This window comes from Pongo abelii, chromosome 13, assembly GCF_028885655.2.
Source record: "Pongo abelii isolate AG06213 chromosome 13, NHGRI_mPonAbe1-v2.0_pri, whole genome shotgun sequence".
Classification (NCBI taxonomy): Eukaryota; Metazoa; Chordata; class Mammalia; order Primates; family Hominidae; genus Pongo; species Pongo abelii.
In genome coordinates, this window is record NC_071998.2 from 67,404,603 (window position 1) to 67,425,940 (window position 21,338).

At 42.2% G+C, this 21,338-nt stretch overlaps 1 pseudogene; it reads left to right on the plus strand.

Moving 5' to 3' along the window:
* Window positions 1-6,121: 6,121 nt before the first annotated feature.
* On the plus strand, window positions 6,122-20,931 carry LOC100456501 (acyl-protein thioesterase 2-like; annotated as a pseudogene).
* The last annotated feature ends 407 nt before the right edge of the window (window positions 20,932-21,338 follow it).

Genomic DNA, 21,338 nt, shown 5'->3' on the forward strand with positions numbered 1-21,338 from the left:
TTCACATTTTCTAAATAAATCACATTTGGTCATGATGTATTATCCTTCTAAGTATCACTAGATTAAATTTGCTAATAATTTGCTTAGGATTTTTTGCATCAGTGCTCATGAAAGATGTTAAATTTCTTTTTTTGTAACATTCTTTGCAGATTTGGAGATCAAGGTTGTATAAGCATCAAAAACTTGTAAAGCTGTTTCCTTTTTTCTCTTCTCTGGAAGAGCTTGTGTTAAATTTCATGTTATTTCATCCTTTGATGAGGGATAGAATTCACCTATGAATGTGTTCCATCTTGCTCTTTTTTTTTTTTTTTTTTTTGAGACAGAGTCTCACTCTGTCACCTAGGCTGGAGTGCAGTGGCACGATCTCAGCTCACTGCAACCTCTGCCTCCCAGGTTCAAGCGATTCTCCTGCCTCAGCCTCCTGAGTAGCTGGGATTACAGGCATGCGCCACCACACCTGGCTAATTTTTGTATTTTTAATAGAAACAGGGTTTCACCAGGTTGGTCAGGCTGGTCTCAAATTCCTGACCTCGTGATCTACCCACCTCAGCCTCCCAAAGTGCTGGGATTACAGGCGTGAGCCACCATGCCTTGCCCATCTTGCTCTTCTTTAAGAGCTTTTCTTTTAAAGAAAGGAGTTTTTTATTTGTGGCAAGTTTTTAATTACCTATTCAATCACTTCAACAGACATAGAACTGTGCAGACTTTACATTTCTTATACAGTTTTAGGTAAGTTCTGTTTTTCTAATAATTTCTCTCCATTTAAATTTTCAAATGTATTGGCTTGAATTTGCTCATAATATTCTTTTGTTGTTGTTTGGGTTTTTTGTTTGTTTGTTTGTTTTTGAGACAGGATCTCACTCCATCACCCAGGCTGGAGTGCAGTGGCACGATCTCAGCTCACTGTAGCTTTGACCTCCCAGGCTCAAGCTATCCTTCCACCTCAGCCTCCCAAGTAGCTGGGACTAGAGGTATGTGCCACCAAGTCCGGCTAATTTTTGTATATAATGTAGAGACGGGGTTTTTCCACGTTGCCCAGGCTGGGCTTGAACTCCTGAGCTCAAGTGATCCACCCACCTTAGCCTCCTAAAGCACTGGGATTACAGGTGTGAGCCACCACATCTGGCCTACTCATAATATTCCTGAGGAGATGATAAAAATCAGCAGCTTTGGGGATGTTCACAATGTAGGCTCTCTCCTCTATACTGCCTACCTGACAGGAAGCTGAACTGAAAAGATGGCTGGTATTAGTAATTTCTTGTTCAGCCCCAATCCCCTTCTTCTTCATGCAAAGAATGGGGACTGACAAACCCATCCTAGAATTATTGGATTTGTTGGTTTCGCCTCTCAGGTGTAGCCTTACTTTAGAGAACTGCGTTTTAGCATTTTCATTCGAATTCTGCATTCACAGGAGTCCTCTTTGCATCTTCCCACATCCTGTTTATATTTGGATAAATTTGTTAGCTGTTCTCTTATACTGTAATTCAGAGTTACAGATGTGTCTCCCAGATTCATTGAAAATAGTGTTTAAGTTTCTATTTCTCTGGGTTATTATGTTTTGTTTGGGTTGGTTTTGCTTTGGGATAATTTCCAAAAGGAGATGTAGGAAAATGCTATTACATATTTAGTTCACTTTCTAAAATAAGATTAGATGATTGTTACATTTGATAGAATCTGACTTAATACATTGAATGTATAAATATTTGAGAAGAATTATCATTTTCAAAATACTGTATTTTCCAATTCAGGAATGTGGTATTTCTCATTATTTCTTTGGGTCTTCTGTTATGTCTTCCAACAACATTTTTTAGTATTGTCATTGTTGTCGTTGTTGCTTTCAGATAGTACGGCACAAATACTTGAAGGTTTATTCATAGCTACGTCTGATTTGTTTTTCTATCAGGAACTGGATGGTCGCATTGGTTATGGACATATAAGAAAACTCTATTTCGTTTTGCATTGTAATCATTTATTCAAGTATTTTTGCAGTAAAATGTTTATCAGTGTGCCATTTTATGGTCTTGGATCTTCTAGGGAGACAATCATGCTTTCTGCAAATGCAATCATAGTTCCCCCTGCTCTTCCTTTCAAATATTTACCTGCCTGATTTATTTCTGTCTGTTATTACATTGTCCAATACACACAGTACACATAGTGGTGATTAGCACCCTTATGCTATTTCCAAGAGAATGCTTTCAGGTGATCCACCCACCTTAGCCTCCCAAAGTGCTGGGATTACAGGTGTGAGCCACCAGACCTGGGCCTCTTCTATATGTTTTAATTATGCATCTTTCAAAGTTTCCTTCTACTTTTTCTTTCCTTAGGTGTAAGTTCTTCTGTTCATTGAGTCATCAGCTGTCTTTAATGGCATTCATTGTTTCTAAACATTTGATGATCCTGGACTGTGGGTTCAGCTTTGAATTTGTGATTCCCTTTCAAATGTGAGCATGTTTGCAGATTTTCTCAGTCTACTTCTGGTGACTAGGAGAAAGAAGCAGGTTGTACAACAAATTAGGATCCAAGAACAATTTGTTGTCTGTAAAAAGGGCTCTTGCACTTTGGGAGGCCGAGGCGGGCGGATCACGAGGTCAGGAGATCAAGACCATCCTGGCTAACACAGTGAAACCCCGTCTCTACTAAAAATACAACAAATTAGCAGGGCGTGGTGGTGGGCGCCTGTAGTCCCAGCTACTCGGGAGGCTGAGGCAGGAGAATGGTGTGAACCCAGGAGGCGGAGCTTGCAGTGAGCCGAGATAGTGCCACTGCAGTCTGGCCTGGGCGAAAGAGCAAGACTCCATCTCAAAAAAAAAAAAAAAAAAAAAAAAAGGGGCTCTCACTCCTGCCAGGTGTTGCCAATCTTCCAGAGCACAGCCCTAACTCTTCCACCCCAACACTAACAATCACAGGTGCATCTGTGGACAAGCCCCTCTGCTGCTGAGCACTTGGCAAAAGTGTGTCAAGAGGCGTCAACACACTTTATCACCAGAATATTGTTTCCCAACTAACCACCCTCCTGGTTACACCAGGGATAGTCCCTCTTTTACCTTCAAGATTTTACCAACCTCATTGCTGCTCTCACCTTTTGCATCCCTCTTCTCATGGCCATATTCTCCTATCTGCCTTCTCTCTCCTAGTGTGTAGTGATAAGAATGATCACTGTTTTCTGGATTTCAATGCAAGTAAACTCACCTACAAAATATGCCATTAAAACAATTGCGTAGGCTGGGCATAGTGGCTTACGCCTGTAATCCCAGCATATTGGGAGGGCGAGGCCGGAGGATCACTTAAGGTCAGGAGTTTGAGACCAGCCTGGCCAACATAGTGAAACCCCATCTCTATTAAAAACACAAAAATTAGCTGCGTGTGGTGGTGCGCACCTGCCATCCAAGCTACTCGGGAGGCTGAGGCAACAGAATCGCTTTAACCTGGGAGGCAGACGTTGCAATGAGCCGAGATCATGCCACTGCACTACAGCCTGGGGGACAGAGCGAGACTCCCTCTCAAAAAGAAAGAAAAAAAAAAGACAATTGTGTTCAGCCATTATGGAAAATGCTCAGCAGCTCAGCAGCAGAAGGGCTTGCCCACAGATGCACCTGTGACTGTGGGTGTTTGAGTGAGAGAGTTAGGGCTGTGCCCTGGAAGACTGGCAACACCTGGCAGGAGTGAGAGCCCTTTTTACAGTATGGAGGGGCCTCAAAAAACTAAAAACAAAATTACCATGTGATCCAGTCACCCCACTTCTGGGTATCACCTGAAAGACTTGAAATCAGTATGTCAAAGAGATGTTTTCCCTCCCATGTTTATTGGAGCATTATTCACAATAGCCCAGATAGGGAACTGACCTATGTGTCCATCAAGTAATGAACAGATAAAGAAAATGTGGTATATATGCACAATTAAATATTATTCAACCTTTAAAAAGGAAGAAATTCTATAATTTGTGACAACATGGATAGAATTGAAGAACACAATGCTAAGTGAAATAAGCCAAACACAGAAAGACAAATACCGCATGTTCTCACTTACATGTGGAGTCTAAAACTATTGAATTCATAGAAGCAGAGAGTAGAATGGTGGTTACCAGAAACTAGAGGGATGGAGAAAATGGAGAGATGGCAATAAAAGAGTACAAACCCTCAGTTGGGCAGAAGGAATAAGTTTGATTTTTTTTTAGGTCAATGGCACAGCATGGTGAATATAGCTAATAAGTGAGTTCTGCACATTTCAATATTGCTAAAAGAATAAGTTTCTAATGTTTGCATCACAAATATGTTAGACTTTGAGATATGGATATGTTAATCAGCTTAATTGAATCTTTCTACATTGTATTCAAAAATCATAACACCATTGTGTACCCATAATTATACATAACTGTAATTTGTCAATGTATAATAAAAATAGTCTGGATGCAGTGACTCATGCCTATAATCCCAGCACTTTGGGAGGCCAAGGTGGGCGGATCATCTGAGGTCAGGAGTTCGAGACCAGCCTGGCCTACATGGTGAAACCCCATCTCTACTAAAAATACAAAAATTAGCCAGGTGTGGTGGTGCATGCCTGTAATCCCAACTACTCGGGAGGCTGAGGCAGAAGAATCGCTTGAACCTGGGAGGCGGAAGTTGCAGTGAGCTGAGATTGCACCACTGCACTCCAGCCTGGGTGACACAGCAAGACTCCGTCTCAAAAAATAAATAAATAAATAAATAAACGTTTAAAAATTTGTTTTAAACAACTATACAAACTTAAATAGAAACTGATATTAGATCAGTGATTCTCAACCAGGTGTGATTTTCCTCCCACTTTAGAAACATTTTTGGTTGCCATGATGAAAGGTGTGCTGCTAACATCTGGTAGTAAAGACCAGGATGCTCCTAAACTTTCTACAGTGCACAGAACAGCCCCCAACAACAGAGAATTATCTGGCCTCAAATTTCATATTGCCAAAGTTGAGAAACCCTATATTGGATGATACTAAGAAATTATTAATTTTATAAGGTATGATGACAGCATAGTGGTCAGGTTTTTTTTAAAGTTCTTATTGGTTAGAACTGCATATTTAAGCATTCAAGAATAAAAAAGCATGATGTCTGAGATTTGATCTAAAATTCTAAAAAAATAGAAGGGGATAAATTCAATAAGATGGGGGAAAATGTTCATTTTTGAAGCTGAGTAATAATTACAGTGGTGTTTATTATATTAGTCTCTACTTTTATGTTTGAAATTATCTGTAATATAAAGCTAAAATATTTGAATTATTTTTTAAAAGCAAGACATTTCTGGCATTTTTACAATCTGTGTGTTTCTTAAAAATACAAAATAAAATAGATATTATTTAAATTGCAATAATTTTATTAAAATGCTGGGGTTGGGCAGTATGGCTCATGCTGTAATCCCAGCACTTTGGGAGGCTGAGATGGGTGGATTACCTGAGGTCAAGAGTACCTGGCCAACATGGCGAAAGCCTGTCTCTACTAAAAACACAAAAATTAGCAGGGCGTGGTGGCAGGCGCCTATAATCCCAGCTACTCGGGAGACTGAGGGAGAGAGAATTGCTTGAACCTGGGAGATGAAGATTACAGTGAGCCGAGATGGCGCCACTGTACTCCAGCCTGGGCAACAGAGTGAGGCTACATCTCAAAAAATTAAAATAATAATAATTTTTAAAAGACACTGAGTTTAAGGGCTTGGGGGTCAGAGACATCTCAAATGGAATTCCTCTGTGCCTCTTGATAGCTGAACAGGAAACACAGAGTGTTTTGGGTGAAGACAAGATATTAATAAAGGTATGTCATGAGAAAATGAGGAGACAACCCTAACTAGTGGATTGGGATGCCAAATGAGTGAAAATAAGACTAGAATAAGGCAAGCCCAGGCTAGGAGCTACTTAAAAGGCAGGCAGAGAAGTGAAAATTTGCTATGATAGAAAATAGAGCACTGTAGTTTAAGGGGCAGATTAATTTTCCGGAAGTAGTCTGCATGAGGATTTTTGGAGAAAAATATTCAATACAAAATAATTATCCTATTAGGTCTAAATTAACAATTATGATCATATGAGGAGAAAATATTTATGATATTATTTTTGTCTTGCAGCTAACACAATTATTCCTGGCTACTGATGACAATGGGAGAAATGAAAGGTGATGTGGATAAAATCCAGGGACAAGGAGAGGGACTGGCTTTGGCTGCAAGAGCAGGAGGTGAAGGTGGGTGCAACTGTAAGTCAGTCTACAGGTTCTGATGAGCAGGGATGCTAAGGGTCTCTAAGTCTGAGGATGAGTTATCAGCTAAGACTAATGATGGAAGAAGGGCCATTGGACCCGTAAAAGAAGAAAAAAAAAATACCAGGAAGAAGCCCACTAAGTAGGATTAATGCCAATTTGAGGCTTAGGAATAAACTTAAGCCTCAAATTGGCATTAATTAAGCTAAGTTCATTCTCTTGTGCAATTTAAGTGAGCCAGGTCCATTCGCTTGTACAATTTTCTCCGGCAACATTGAACTGCTCAAACGGAGGCACAGGGAAGATAGATGGGAGGGTTATTCCAAGGTTGGGGTTTTGTCAAGTGAGTATGAGTATGATGAACAGAAAATGGGGAGGAAAGTTGACAGCGTTTGCAAAGGAATGATTGTGTTGAACTTTGAAATCTACCTGGATAAGAAAGAAAGAAAGTAACAAGAAGGTGATGAGGATCAATGGATTGATTGGCTGTCTAAAGAACATCAAAGGAACATGCCTGTGGGTTATGTAAGCAAGCAAACTGGAAGGACAGGAGGTCTCAGTAGAAAACAGGATATCTGAAATTAAGACTGCAGATGGAGTCGTTTCTGAAAATGACAGGGTCCAAGGTGTGACCACGGGACCAAGTGGCTGAACTGGAATGAAGTTAAGAAGCAGTAAGGTAGGTGATTACCAGAGACCCAGCGTTAGTGCAAACGGTCTTTCTTTTCCTCTTCTGCTTAATTTTCCACAATCCCTTTACTAAAGCAAATGACTGCTTTTAAAGGAACATGTGATGACATGCATATGTTACATGAATGCCTGACGAACCTCATTTCATTCAGGATGCTGGGGTTAGGTGGGGTATGGAGGAGCCTGGGGAGCAGGGAGGTGGTATGGGGCTTTTCTGCGGCAAAGCAAGAGAGCTTGAAGAAGAAATGGAGAAATCAGGGCTACTCCATCAATGTTGCCTTAAAGCCAGCCCTGGCCAGTTTTCACATACTGCACGTTGAATTTGACATGCATCTGAAAGAAGTGTATAACCTAAAATGCATCAGATAAATTTGATTTCATAGTAATCAGTTATTTTAATAATACCTTAAAGAACCTCATCTATTTCAGAAAGGATTACCCAAAAGGTTAATATCTCTTTTTGAGCTATCCACAGTAGCTCAAAACAGGATTTGACTTCAAGCTAGATGAGAAGAGATTCTTTTTGTCACTTAGTAGCTGCCCAGTAGTGGAAAGGTCAGTATGTTCTTGTTAAATTATGAATAACGTAAGTAGCCTCCTGCCTTCCTGTGGCTGCTTAGGGCAGAAACAACTATACCCAAGCCAGAAATGCCCACTCAGCCCGTGTGAATGTATTAAAGCATCAATAACGTCTGTTTTTTTCTGTACTTTTTTACTGTCAGGCTCAGTGTCCACCTATAGGGATAAGCAAAGGAAGAAAGATTAACTTAAATTGCACCAATTGCAAGAATATCCACTTTGCTTCATTCATTTATCCAACAAATATTTACTGAAACTGTCCTGTGAGCTGGGCATTCTGCAGGTGCTATTGACAGAGACTAGAGACAGTTCCAGCCCTCAAGAGATTACAGGCTAGCGAAGGTGGAAAACCAGGTAGTTTCAATATAGAGCAGATCCAATTCCTTAGATTCATTTACTTACTCCACAATGTTTGTAAGCTATGGGCCAAGTATTTTATTAAGCCCCAGGAATAAATACAGATATAGTCCCTGTCTTGACGAAGTTATGTACAGCATGTGACATGAGCAAAGAAGAGGTAATCCTGACTGGGCAAGCAGGGAAGGCTCCATGGAGAAGTTGCCCTCTTGTTGAATCTTGAATGCAGAACAGAAGCCTTAAGCACAGAGGCCTGGGAAACATCCTGAGCAAAGCATCAGAATCAAGAAATCTCAATGCATTTGAGAAACTGCAGGTAGATTAGAATGGTTGGGACTGATGTGTGGTATGGGGAGCTGCAAGAGATGAGGCTGAGGAGGGACTGTAAAGGAAGGTGTACATCATGTTCAGAGATCTCAGCTGTACCCTGCAGATGATGGTAGGCTGTTTAAGGATTTTTTTTAGCCGAGGAGTAATATGGTTGGACTGCATTTCGTATAGATCATTCTGCAGCAATGTGGACATTGGCTTTGTGTCAGGCAGGACTGGAGGCCAGGAGCACGGTTAGAAGTTGAGTGCAATGATCTTGGCAAAAAATAATAAGGGTTTGAACTAAGACAATGGTACTGAGGGTATAACAACAAAATAGGATGAATTTGAGAAATATTTAGCAAGACTAAACAGGGCTTTGAGTTGGTGGTTAGAGATAGAGTCTGAAAGAATTGGAGGAGTCAGAGACGACTTCCAAGTATGTTTGGGGTACCACTAAGCAGATTATGGCATTGTTGACATACAGAACGACAGGAAAAGAAATGTGTTTCCATTTAGATGACCACGATGCAATTTTTGCACTAATGGAAAAAGAGCAGCAGAACAGGTTAGGTCAAATATGTAAATTTAAAATATAGTAGAGAGGCCAGGCACAGTGGCTCACACCTGTAATCCCAGCACTTTGGGAGGCCGAGGTGGGTGGATCACCTGAGGTCAGGAGTTTAAGACCAGCCTGGCCAACATGGTGAAACCCCATCTCTACTAACACTACAACAAATTAGCCGGGTATGGTGATGCACGCCTATACTCCCAGCTGAGGCAGGAGGATCGCTTGGACCCGGGAGGCAGAGGTTGCAGTGAGCCAAGATTGTGCCACTGGACTCCAGCCTGGGCAACAAGAGTGAAACTCCTTCTTTAAAAAAAAAATAATAATAAATATATATATATATACACACACACACACACACACACAGATATATATATGTGTGTATATATATATATTAGAGAGACTTGTCAAAATTTAAAAACTTTTGCTTTACCAAAGACTCTGTGGAAAGGCAGGCTATCCTTGGAGAAAATATTTCCAAGCCACATATTCAACAAAGGCCTTGTATCTAAAATACATAAAGAACTCTCAAAACTTAATCAACAAACAATCCAATTCGAAAACGGGCAAGATATTTCACCAAAGCCATGAGCTGATATTTCACCAAAGAAAATTCATGGCAAATGAGCACATAGAAAGATGTTCAACATCATGGACCATTTAGGAAATGAAAATTAAGGCTGGGTGTGGTGGCTCACTCCTGTAGTTCCAGCTACTCTGGAGGCTGGGGTGGGAGGATGGCCTGAGCCCAGGAGTCTAAGGTTGCAGTGAGCTTTGATTATGCTGCTGAACTCCAACATGGATGACAAAGCTAAACCCTGTCTCAAAAAAAAAAAAAAAAATGAAATGAAAACTAATGCCACAATAAAATATCACCACAAACATATCAGAATGGCTAAAATAAAAAACACTGGTAACACCAAATACTGGCAAAAATGTAGAGAAACTCGTCACTCATACATTGCTGTGGGAATACAAAAATGGCACAACAACCCTGGGAGAAAGTCTGGCAGTTTCTTACTCTCACAAAATTGAATCTGGACTTTAAATTCAACCCAGACATTGAACACTCGGGCATTTATCCCAGAGAAATTAAAACTTCTGTTCACACAAAACCATGCATGTTTATAGTAGCTTTCATTGCAACAGCCAAAAAGTGGGAAAAAATCAGATGTTTTTGAATGAGTAAATACCTAAACAACCTAAACAAACTGTGGCACATCTGTGCTGTGGAGCACTAGTCAGCAATCAAAAGGAACAAATTCTTGATACAAAAAACTGGAATGGGTTTCACAGGAATTAGGATGAATGAAAAAGCCAGTTTCAAAAGGTTATATACTATACTATTAACATTCTTGAATGTTACATAAATTATATAAATGTAGATATATATACATACACACACAAATGGGTGCATGTAAAACTGGTAAAATCTTAAGAAGCTCTGAGGATTGCACCAATGTCAGTTTCCTGGTTTTGATTCTGCACTATAGTTATGCACCATATTACCATTAGAAAAAACTGGGTGAAGGGTACACAGGATCTCCCCTTATATTTTTTTCCAAACTTTCTGTGAATCTATTAAATATAGAGAGATATATATTTACAGATTTGTATGCAGTATATACAAAAGAAAAGGCAGATAACTGATAAATCCTGTTCATTGAAAGACAGAAGAGTTGATTCTAGTGCACAGATGGAGAGATTAGCAATAAACAGGAAGGATGATGCCTCTCCTCTAAGAGAGGATGAGGAAACAGCAGCAGATGCAAGGAAGTAGGTGCTGGGGATAGAAGGACAAAATATAAAAATGTAAAAAATATCTACACCTAATGTTGTCTACATTTCTTATAGCAGAGGAGTCACAACCACCTGTCAAAAGTGATGAGGGTGTGGTGATTACAAAGCTGGAGTGAGCTGAAAGTTTGTAGTAACCATTGAAGAAATAAGAAAAAGCTTCTTTTTTTTTTTTTTTGAGACGGAGTCGCCCTCTGTCTCCCAGGCCGAAGTGCAGTGGTGCAATCTCAACTCACTGCAAACTCCACCACCCAGGTTCAAGCAATTCTCCTGCCTCTGCCTTCCAAGTAGCTGGGATTACAGGCACGTACCACCATACCCTGCTAATTTTGTATTTTTAGTAGAGACAGGGTTTCATCATGTTGGCCAGGCTGGTCTCGAACTCCTGACCTGCAGTGATCCACCTGCGTCAGTCCCCCAACATGCTGGGATTACAGGCATGAGCCACCGCACCCGGCCAGAAAATGCATTTAATAGAAACATTGTATTTCCCAAATTTCTTAACCTCACATTGTCTGCAGTGCTGTCTAGTAGAGCTTTCTGAAATGATGGAAATGTTCTGTACCTGTGCTGAACAAAACAACAACCACTGAGCACCTGAAATATGGCTAATGTAACCGAGGAGGTTCTGTGGCTGGAATGTGTACCCCAGACGTTTCCAACCTATGCAACAGTGTTGGGGGCTGCAGCCTAATATGAAGGGATTAGGTCATGAGGGCTCTGCTCTAATGAATGAATTCATGTTCTTATTGCAGGTATGGGTTAGTTATTGCGAAAGTGGGCTTGTTATAAAAGCCTGTTCAGCCCCTTCTCGCTCTCTCTCTGCTCTCTCTCACCCCCTCACCTTCCGTCATGGGATGATGCAGCATGAAGCCCCTCACCCTCGATCTTGAACTTCCCAGCCTCGTGAACTGTAAAAAATATGTTTCTGTTCTTTATAAATTACCCAGTCTGTGGTATTCTGTTATAGCAACATAAAGTAAAACAGAAAGTAAATGTTTAATAGTATTTAATTTTAATTTAAATAGTCACATGTGGTTAGTGGCTACCCTAACCACTTAGACAGTGAAGCTAACTGTTGTACATCATAGAGGAGCCGTAAATGTCCAACCACAGTATAGTCCTATTGGATAGTTAGTAAAGATCCAGGCCTAAAATCCAAAGTATATCATTTTCTTCCTAATATCCAAAGTATATCATTTTCTTCCCTTTCTATGTTTTTCATAATTCAGTTTGTACTGAAACTGCAATTCACTATGAAATCCTTGGTTCTCAAAGCTCCAATAGCCGGCTTTCAAGCAATTCCATCTACTATTATTTCTGAATTTCAAATTCTCTTTGTTGCGCTTATATCTCAAACTACTTCGCGGTGAAGTCTTATTGAAGTATAGCCTTAGAAGGTCTAAAACTATAATATATATGTGGTTTTTTTTTTTTTTTTTGGAAACTTTCTAAGCCCAGAGCAGACTCTGGACGGTGCATGAGCCTACTCACTCTCACGGTGTGGCTGAAGGGCTGAGGCTCTTCTAATAGGTCCTCAGGCCAGTGACAGAACAACTTCCAAACTCAACCACAGACTGATGACCCCACCTCATTTCTTACCACTCTCTACATATCTTGCTAAGTTTCAAATACACCAGCTACCTGACATTTCTGAAACCCAGCAAGGACTTTCTGGCCATGGACCACTCAATAAATTACTTCCATAAGTGAATGAACAGAACAATGGAGAAATGCAAGAGGTTAACAATGTTCATGATCAGTGCTCCTCCCACCTTTACCCACCAGGATATTTCTGCCCGAGTACCAAGTTAGGCATCATGATCCTGTCCTTCTCCTTGTACCTGCTCTTTACAAATTCACGTCCCCCTCCCTTTAGGCCCTTTCTCCCAATCACGTAAGGTTAAAGAACAAGAAGTGCCCATCTGCAGTGATCCTTAACAGAAATCCAGTTAGCCAGGACAATCACCACTCCTCATTCAAATACTGCAGTAACTCCTCAGATGACATCCTTGAGGCAAGGGCATGACTATCCCTCCAGAGACATTTCACTAGGGCCTCCAATACCATCAATACAAACTGCTGTGCTGGCATGTTCTAGATGATTCTCTTCCAATCAGCAATTCTTTGCAAGAGGTAAGCCCTAAAATCTGTTGACTGAAGAATTTCCTGGGGTTGCAACTTCCTGAGTACATGACTGGTTAACACAGTTTTGGAAATAGAGGCTTTAAGTAATTCAGAGCCAGGCTGCCCTCTGCTCACAGATTGGCTTTTCAGAGGTGCTCTGAGGAGGGTTTCAGTGCGGTCAGCCTTTTCCCTGTAACCTGAGAGCTTGGCTAGTGCCCCTTAAGTGTTTCACTGATAGGGAAGAGCAGCCTGGTGGAGACTTTCAAGGAGAGCTTATACATTAAAAATTGATGTAGCACTTTAAAGTTTAATATTTAAACAAAACACTTAGCGTTTACTGGTACCGCACATTTTGGTCAGTATCAAATGTGGGGAAAATTCTGTAGAACTGGGGGAGCGTTACTAAGAACACTATTTAGTATTCATGGCCTATATGCCTAAGAAGTCAATTTAGGGTTTTTAGCCTCCAATTATTCCAGAATAATGTTTTGTTTTTTCAGGCTAGAAATGATATTTAAGTTGGAAGGACTGACTGCCATCTCTTCCAATAGCCATGAGTGCTGAAAAGCCCCCAACCTCTGCTTCTATACCAGCCACTCTCAACCTTTATTTCTGCAAAACATTTAAGACTGCCACCATTAACTATAAATGATAATACAGAAATCCAATTATTTCAAAAATGCATGCACCTTAAACAGGGTTCTTTCTGAGGAAGTGAATAAAAGATGCATGGAAACACAAAAACTGACCAAAATTTCAGAGTGGGGATTGGGTTTCTGTATGCGACAAGTCAGGAAGAGGGAAAACAAACCCAAAAGAAAAGAGAATGATGAAAACTACCTATAATGAAATAGCCCAGCTACATCCAGGTGGTATCTATTTTTTTTAATTATTTCTTTATTTTTATTTATTTATTTATTTATTTTTTATTTTTTTTGAGACAGAGTCTCGCACTGTCATCCAGGCTGGAGTGCAGTGGTGCAATCTCGGCTCACTGCAACCTCTGCCTCTCGGGTTCAAGTGATTCTCTTGCCTCAGCCTCCTGAGTAGCTGGGATTATAGGCACGTGCCACCACACTCAGCTAATTTTTTGTATTTTTAGTAGAGACAGGGTTTCACTATGTTGGCCAGGCTGGTCTTGAATGCCTGACCTTGTGATCCACCCACCTCGGCCCCCCAAAGTGCTGGGATTACAGTATCTATAGGGGTAAAATAGTAAAAGTGAGCTATAAAGTAATGTGGCTGGCTCCACAAGCCACACACAGGGACCAGTCTCAATACGTTCTCATGGCACCATCTGGGTGCTGACTGTGCAAGGATAGTGTGTTGGGGACTGGAATAGCGTGTGTTCCCATATGAGTATCAGTTAAGGTTCTTGTGGCAGGTAACAGACTCGCTCTACCTAACTTAGACCAAAGGGGGTTTGTGGAAAGGAATATCAGGTATGCCACAGAAGTGACAAAGGATGGGGAACTAGTTTGGTAATGGGCTGGGGCAAGGGCCCTGCAGAGGACCAAGCAGTAGAGGCGGGAACCCCAGCTTGGTTAGTTCATGCCATCACTGTCCCTTGGCAACCAGGAATGATCTAAAATGTCTCCCTTGGCCATTTAGTGCTCTGACAGTCCCAGAGGAGAGGCCCTGATTGGCCAAGCTTAAGTCACTTATCTGCGCCTGGCTGTACTGGAGGAGGAGAGAAAAGGGCTCATTCATTTGGCACCTGTTTTTTGAATGTGTACTAAATGCTAGGCACTGTCCTAAGGCACTAGGATACAGCTATGGCTAAACAAAGTCTCTGCCCTCCTGGTTCTTATATTCTAGTGAAGAGTCAGACGTGAAAAACAGTGAAGAGGGCTATGAAGAAAGACAAGAAAACTCAGGGTCGTGGGCTAGGGCAGGGGAGACTATTGTAGGTGTGATGATCAGCAAAGGCATTTTTGAGAAGGCAATATCTGACCAGCAACATGTAGCAAGTGAGGAGGGAGCCCACAGGACCATCTGGGGAAATAGAAGTCCAAGGTGAACAGTAATGGCAAAAGCCCAGAGGCAGGCATGTGCTTGGCATGTTGGAGAAAGTAAAGCAGCACAAGCAATTGGGAGAACTACAGCGCTGGAGGAATGCTTTCCTCCCCTGAGGTTTTCTTCCACAGAGAGGGAGCTCCATTAGCAGAGCACCCCTGGCAGTCAGACTTGTTTGCCCACTCACAAGAGAGGGGAAATTCTCCAATGAGAAACTAAGATGCTCTTAGGGGAAAGGCCTCTGTCTGGTAGATGAATGTTGAATGTCTACTGGAATTTCCATCCCCCTCTAGCTTGGTGGGCACCCTTCAGTGTCCTGAAGTGGGTCTCTATTTCAGTATTTCAGTGGTCAAAACACTTTTCAGCATGGTTTTTTATTTGTTTGCTTTTGTTTGTTTGTTTGTGTTTATTTTTGTTTTTTTTGAGATGGAGTCTCACTCTGTCACCCAGGCTGGAGTGCAGTGGCGCGATCTTGGCTCACTGCAACCTCCGCTTCCTGGGTTCAAGCGATTCTCCTGCCTCAGCCTTCCTAGTAGCTAGGATTATGGGATTACAGGCATGCATGACCACACTCGGCTAATTTTTGTATTTTTAGTAGAGACAAGGTTTCACCATGTTGGACAGGCTGGTCTCAAACTCCCAACCTCAAGTGATCTACCCACCTCGGCCTCCCAAAGTGCTGGGATTACAGGCATGAGCCACCGCACCCAGCCTTCAGCACTGTTGTCACTCAAGCAAATATATCTCCTTAGTTGCACTAGCAGATTAATTTAAGCAGAAGAAAGGTGTGATAAATCTGTGTTATTTATCATATGTATACACTGAACTCACTCTCATCAAAATGTAAAACAATTGAGATGTTTTGCCAAGTTCATCAAAGTAAATTGTGCATAAGGAGAAAAAGGTAAATGAACATTTGCCCATCTTATCATTTTAGATTCCCTAGGATGGCCTATTGCTGGACTAGAAAAATCAGAGAGGAGACTTCACTCTTACATTAAAATCTAATGGGCTCAGTCTTAAAGTGTTCCACATGCCTTTCTAGATATCTTTTTCTTACAGACCTCCAATATTCCCTACTGATAAAATGCAGGAATAGGGGCCATAAAGGATTAACCAAACAGTAACCATTTGGGAGAAATCATATCTAGAAAGAGAGTAATAACATTTTGGTACGCATATAGCCTCTTTGCTAAAAATGCCTAATTTGAGTTACAAAGCAGATTAACTGATTTAAAAAAAAAAATCACTGCAGGCTTGATGCCATGGCTCATGCCTGTAATCTCAGCACTTTAAGAGGCCCAGGCAGAAGGATCACTAGAGGCCAGGAGTTTGGGACCAGCCTGGGCAACATAGAGAAACCCCGTCTCTACAGAAAAAAAATTATTTAAATTAGCTGGGCATGGTGACATGTCTGTATCCCCAGCTACTCTGGAGGCTGAGGAGAGAGGATCACCTGAGCCCAGGAGTTTAGGGCTACAGTGGCCTATGATCATGCCCCTGCACTCCAGCCTGGGTGACTGGGCAAGACCCTATCTCTAAAAAATAATAAGAATAAATTGTTTTAAAAATCACTTGAGGTAAACTAGGGAAGATATTAACACTGAGCTGGTTCTTCAAAGCTGGGGATGAACATTCTGCTCAGTATTGCTTTCCGAGCCTCCTGTTCATAATGACGGTTATCAGGGGGCAGAAATGGCAAGCGTTTGATTCAAGGAGTGAGCCTCAGAGTGTCAATGAAGTGTGGGGCAGCTTTGGTAAGGGCAGCTGCAAACTAGATGCATGGATTTGGAAGGCCACCCAAACTCCCATCACCACTTAAAGTACTTCACTCATTCAGCATGTGGATATGTGACTTTAGCTTATGATTTTTCTCCCTACTAAAATGCAAATACCCCTGGAATGGTGGATTACAAATACTACTGAGGTTTTCCTAGAAGAAGTGGAAGAACTTGCTGGAACTCTGGCTTCCTGAGGGACAATGGTGCTAATCAGTAATAGAAGGTGACAGCTTGAGTTGGACTGAAATTTTGGAATTGCCCAGGACTAGCCCCAGCCTATTACCCCTGTGGGATCTCATCTTCTCGCACACCAAACCCCTTCCAAGTGCCCCAGTGCCTAAGCACCCACTCCCCCACTTCTGGCCTGAACCTGGTCGTTACTATCCTGTGAGGCATTTCCTAGATGGTCAACAACCCCATATACGTTCACATGCATCGTCTCGTTTAATTCTGTGCTTTGTTCCATCATTCCCTCTGAGCAAAATGGCTGCGACCTCTACACCACCAACCCAAATTCAATCCTTCAAGTTCAAACCTCACCTCTTCCACAAAGTCTTCCCATGATCCCTCCCGCTAATAGCAATCTCCTCCTGGTCTGAATTTAAAGCACTTATTTTCTGAAGTAATCACTTGGCAATGATCCATACTAGTCTTATGATTTCTTTCCATTTTCAATGGTCTCATATGTTTGCTTCTGCAACTTGGCTATAAATCAACAGGAGGGGCACAGCCTAAGTCTTTTTGTAGTATTACACAAGACCACCTTCTTCTAATAACCCTTTGAACCACGGGTATCACCACTTTTCTCCAGCCCGTACCTACGCAATACCACTCAACTTTGCAAAGTTATAGGCAACAAAGTACATATTGGTCCTAACCCATAAATATCCATCCTTTTAAATGTTCAACAACTCTGTGAAGAAGGTTTTATGATTTCCATTTTAGAGGAGACAAAATTGAGACGCAGGATGTTAAGTAATTTGCCCCAATCTCATTGACAATTTGACTAATCACATTGCTAAGAAGTGATAGTATTGTCAAGTGACAGTTTCACTTATTGTGCCAGATTATGCTGCTCTAGAATATATTTCCAGAATCTAATACTGTTTAGATCCTTATAGCACTTCACATAGTAAGTGAAAAGAACTGAGATTGCTTTTAAGAGGGCAAGAGAGTGAGAAAGCTCATAGGTAAATATTGGTAGAGAAATTAGCAACGAATATATAATTTGGAAGTATAGTTCTCATCCTTTAGTTGGATCTTTACAGAATCAGTATATAGGCTTCAGGACGCCTGTGAACCACTTGAAATTGAAATGAAATTGTACCAGGAATGTGTACATCTGTGCATATTGTGGGAGGGAGAGTCCACAGCTTTTATAAGATTATTAGAGTAATTCTCTGCCAGTCATCAGGGTGATCACACATCTTTTGCTTTTCTCTCTTCCTGGCCCATAAGCAGATGGCACTGTCCCACCTCTAGAAGCAAATATGTCCATGTGACTTGGGGCACTGAAATGTGAGAGTGACTTGGGGCACTTTTGGACAGAAACCTTAAGAGACAAAGCTTACCACATTTCATTTCCCTCTGGTATCATGGTTGGCAATGGTCAAAATGGCAGCAACTCCATTAGCTCTGGCCCCTAAGGGTCTGCAATCGGCCGGTCCCTCCTGCCAATCCAAAATGGACATGTAGTGTGAGGAAAAAAAAAAAGCTTTGATGTTTTATTCCAAGGAGATCATGCGGCTATTTGTTCCTACAGCACACCCTCATTTGTCATCGCTGATACACATCTTTAACCCCTCAAAAGTTAAAGATCACTTTAACCCTAATGAATGAAGTCCTAACAGAAGATGATTTCCAGGAAGAATTTCTTCTTCTCTTCGTACCGATGAGAGCCATATACTATATCGAATTCTGCCTTAGTATTCCAATTACCTCTGAGTAACATTTCTCCCTATGGTAGCATATGACGCATTGCTCTTTCTTCCTTCATAAGTCACACACAATCGCTCATGAAGGAAAAAAAGGTGCACGTAAGTGCTAGAAGCTCCTAGGAGAAGGAAGCATGAGCATGAAGAGCTTACAGAGGGGAAGAATTCCTCAGAGATTTGGGACCATTTTCTCTGTTTGTCCCATTAGTAGCTCTGAACATCCATATGAATGGAATATTCCATTAATCACTTAGTCAGTTTCCATGGCTCAAGACAGTTCTCCAATTATCACACACAACTTGGCAATATTCATCTCTCTAAAATGCCATTTGGAGCAAGTCATTTTCTTTGTCAAAACCAGGCAGTGTTTTCCTAGTACCAATAGGACAGAAGTACAAAGATGTTGCCTTAGCAGTCAAGCCCACTTGCACACAGCAACTATCAGTATCATGGGTATTGATGCCATCACCCAGCTTCCCGCCCTCTGTATACCTCATACTAACCAGACCAGTTGTCTCTTAATGCCCTGAACAAACTGGTGTGTCTCCACCTCAATACCTTTGTTTACTCTGTTCCCCTTGCCTGGAATGTCTTCTCTCCCTCTTCTCACACAAATCCTCCAAAACTACAAAATCACTTACTCTCTGATGAAGCAATTGACCTCTAGGTATCTATCTCAAAGACTGACTGGAAAAAATATGAAATGCTATTTATTGCAGCACTATTATGATAACAAATGACTGAAAACATCAAACTTTCCATTAAAAGTAATGACTGAACAACTTGTTAGAGCTGTACAATGATATACTGTGCAGTCATAAAAAGTACTGAGAAGTATCTGGATATAGAGTGATCTCTAGGATATATTAAGTGAAGACAGTACATTGGGGGAAAATGTGTGTCCCGTGTTAATAAATAGCTAAGGCACATGGGCCCATACTGAGTGCTAGCGAGGCTTCCACAGCCTGGGATGGGGCAGAACACCTGTAAGAAATCCCTTTGAGGCAACCCAGCCTTCTTGAGTTAACTGCAGCAGCCTTCCAAAGACTGTGAGTGAGGTAGCAAACCAGATATCTCCAGGCATAGACCCCAACAGGCACAAGTGGAAAGCAACGAGAACTTCCCAAAGACCCCAAAAGCAGACAGCCAGGCTGTAAAGCAAAGAGAGATCTCCCAGGGCTCAAAATTCAGACAGTTCATCTGTAAAGCAAAAGGAGATCCCTGGAAATTCACCAGTGTTCAGACTCTAATACTTACTGAAAAGAAAGTCCTGAATCTACCCTCAGAACATTTGAAGCCAGTGGAGAATGGAATCCAACTAAAATGGCGACAAAGCCCAGACCCAAGTCAATGACAAATTAGTGTGCCTTACTCAGAGCCTGAGAGAAGGAGTGTGTCCTTCTATGGGAGTAAATGTTCTTTATCTCCACCTCTACTGTTATTTAAGGAAAATGACTACCACACCATCAAAAATTATTAGTCACATGAAGCAACAAGAAAATGTGATATATGAGAGGTTAAGTGAAAAAAAACCATCATTGGAAACAGATCCAGACAAAGGAATTATTACACAGGAACTTTAAAATAAACATGTTAAAGCTTCTGATAGACAATGTGGACAGAACACATGAGCACATGAGGATTTCAGCAAAGAGATGGAAACCATAAAAAGAAACAAATGGAAATGTTGAAAGTAAAAATTATACCAGAAATGAAGAATTCAGTGTATAAGCTTAACAACAGATTGGACACTGCCGAGGAAAGAAATTATAAACCTGAATTCGGGTCTAAAGAAACTATACTACTCTCTTCCTCCATTGATGCCTCTTCTCCCATCCCTCCTAAAGGCACAGCTGGGCTGAGCCCTGTCCACCATCTGGCTCCCTCATGTCAAGTACATCCATATCTGTCCCCTTGTGCCTAGGATCCCTGTGACACTGAACATGAAGACGGTGATGCCCTCCTAGTTTGACCTGATGAGGCTGAGTCCAGGTGCCTCAGAGGACGAGGCTGGCATCAAGAAGGCAGCAGAGAACTTAAGGTCCCAGCCTCTCCTCGGCCTCCTCCCTTCCCTGTCCCCCCAGGAAAGCACTGGGCAGTGCCCCTGTCTGGCTCCCTTCCTGGGCCCCTTGGCAGCTTCCCCACATCCAGTCATTCCCCCTCTCCCAAGTCAAGGACCTGATTGAGCACTAGATGAAGAATGTGGTACCTGCCAATCAAATTGTCCTGGATAGCTTTTCACAGGGCAGGGCTCTGCCCCTCCACCCAGCCCTCTGGCTGGCATTGTGGCTTTGAGCTTCTGGCTGCCTCTGCTCTGGGCCTTCCCCCAGGCAGTCAACAGCAGTGCCAAGGACCTGACGATTCTTTAGTGCCATGGGAAGCTGATTCCCATGCTGCCCATATGGTTTGGGGCCCTGATGGCCGAGAAGCTCCGTTCTGTTGTCATACCTGCCGGGGTCCAGCTCAAGACATATCCCGGTGTCATGCACAGCTCTTGTCCTTAGGACATGGCAGCTGTGAAGGAATTTGTTGAGAAGCTGCTGTCTCCTATCTAACTAGAGTCACTAGTCCCCAGTGTAGTCCCTACCTCATGGGGGACCCAGCAAACAAGCTGGAACCTTGGCACCATCTTGGATCTGAGCCTATTGAGCCCCTGTCCCCACCCGTCCTGACCTGTCCTCTTCCCACAGACCTCTGGGGTGGGTGGCAAGCCTGGCCAGCCCTTCCTTACTGGCCTCAGCCACTTAGCTCTATCTGCAGCAAGGGTGGGCTGCTTTCTTACCCCATTTCCCTGGAGGCAGGCCCCCCTGGCAGCAGTATTGGAGGGGCTGTAGGCAGCTGGAGAAAGGGCCCCAGCTGCTGACCCACTCACTCAGGACCTCACTCACTAGCCCTGCTTTGGGTCCCCTCCTGTGACCTCAGGGTTTGGCCCATGGGGCCCTCCCAGGTCCCTGCCCCAACT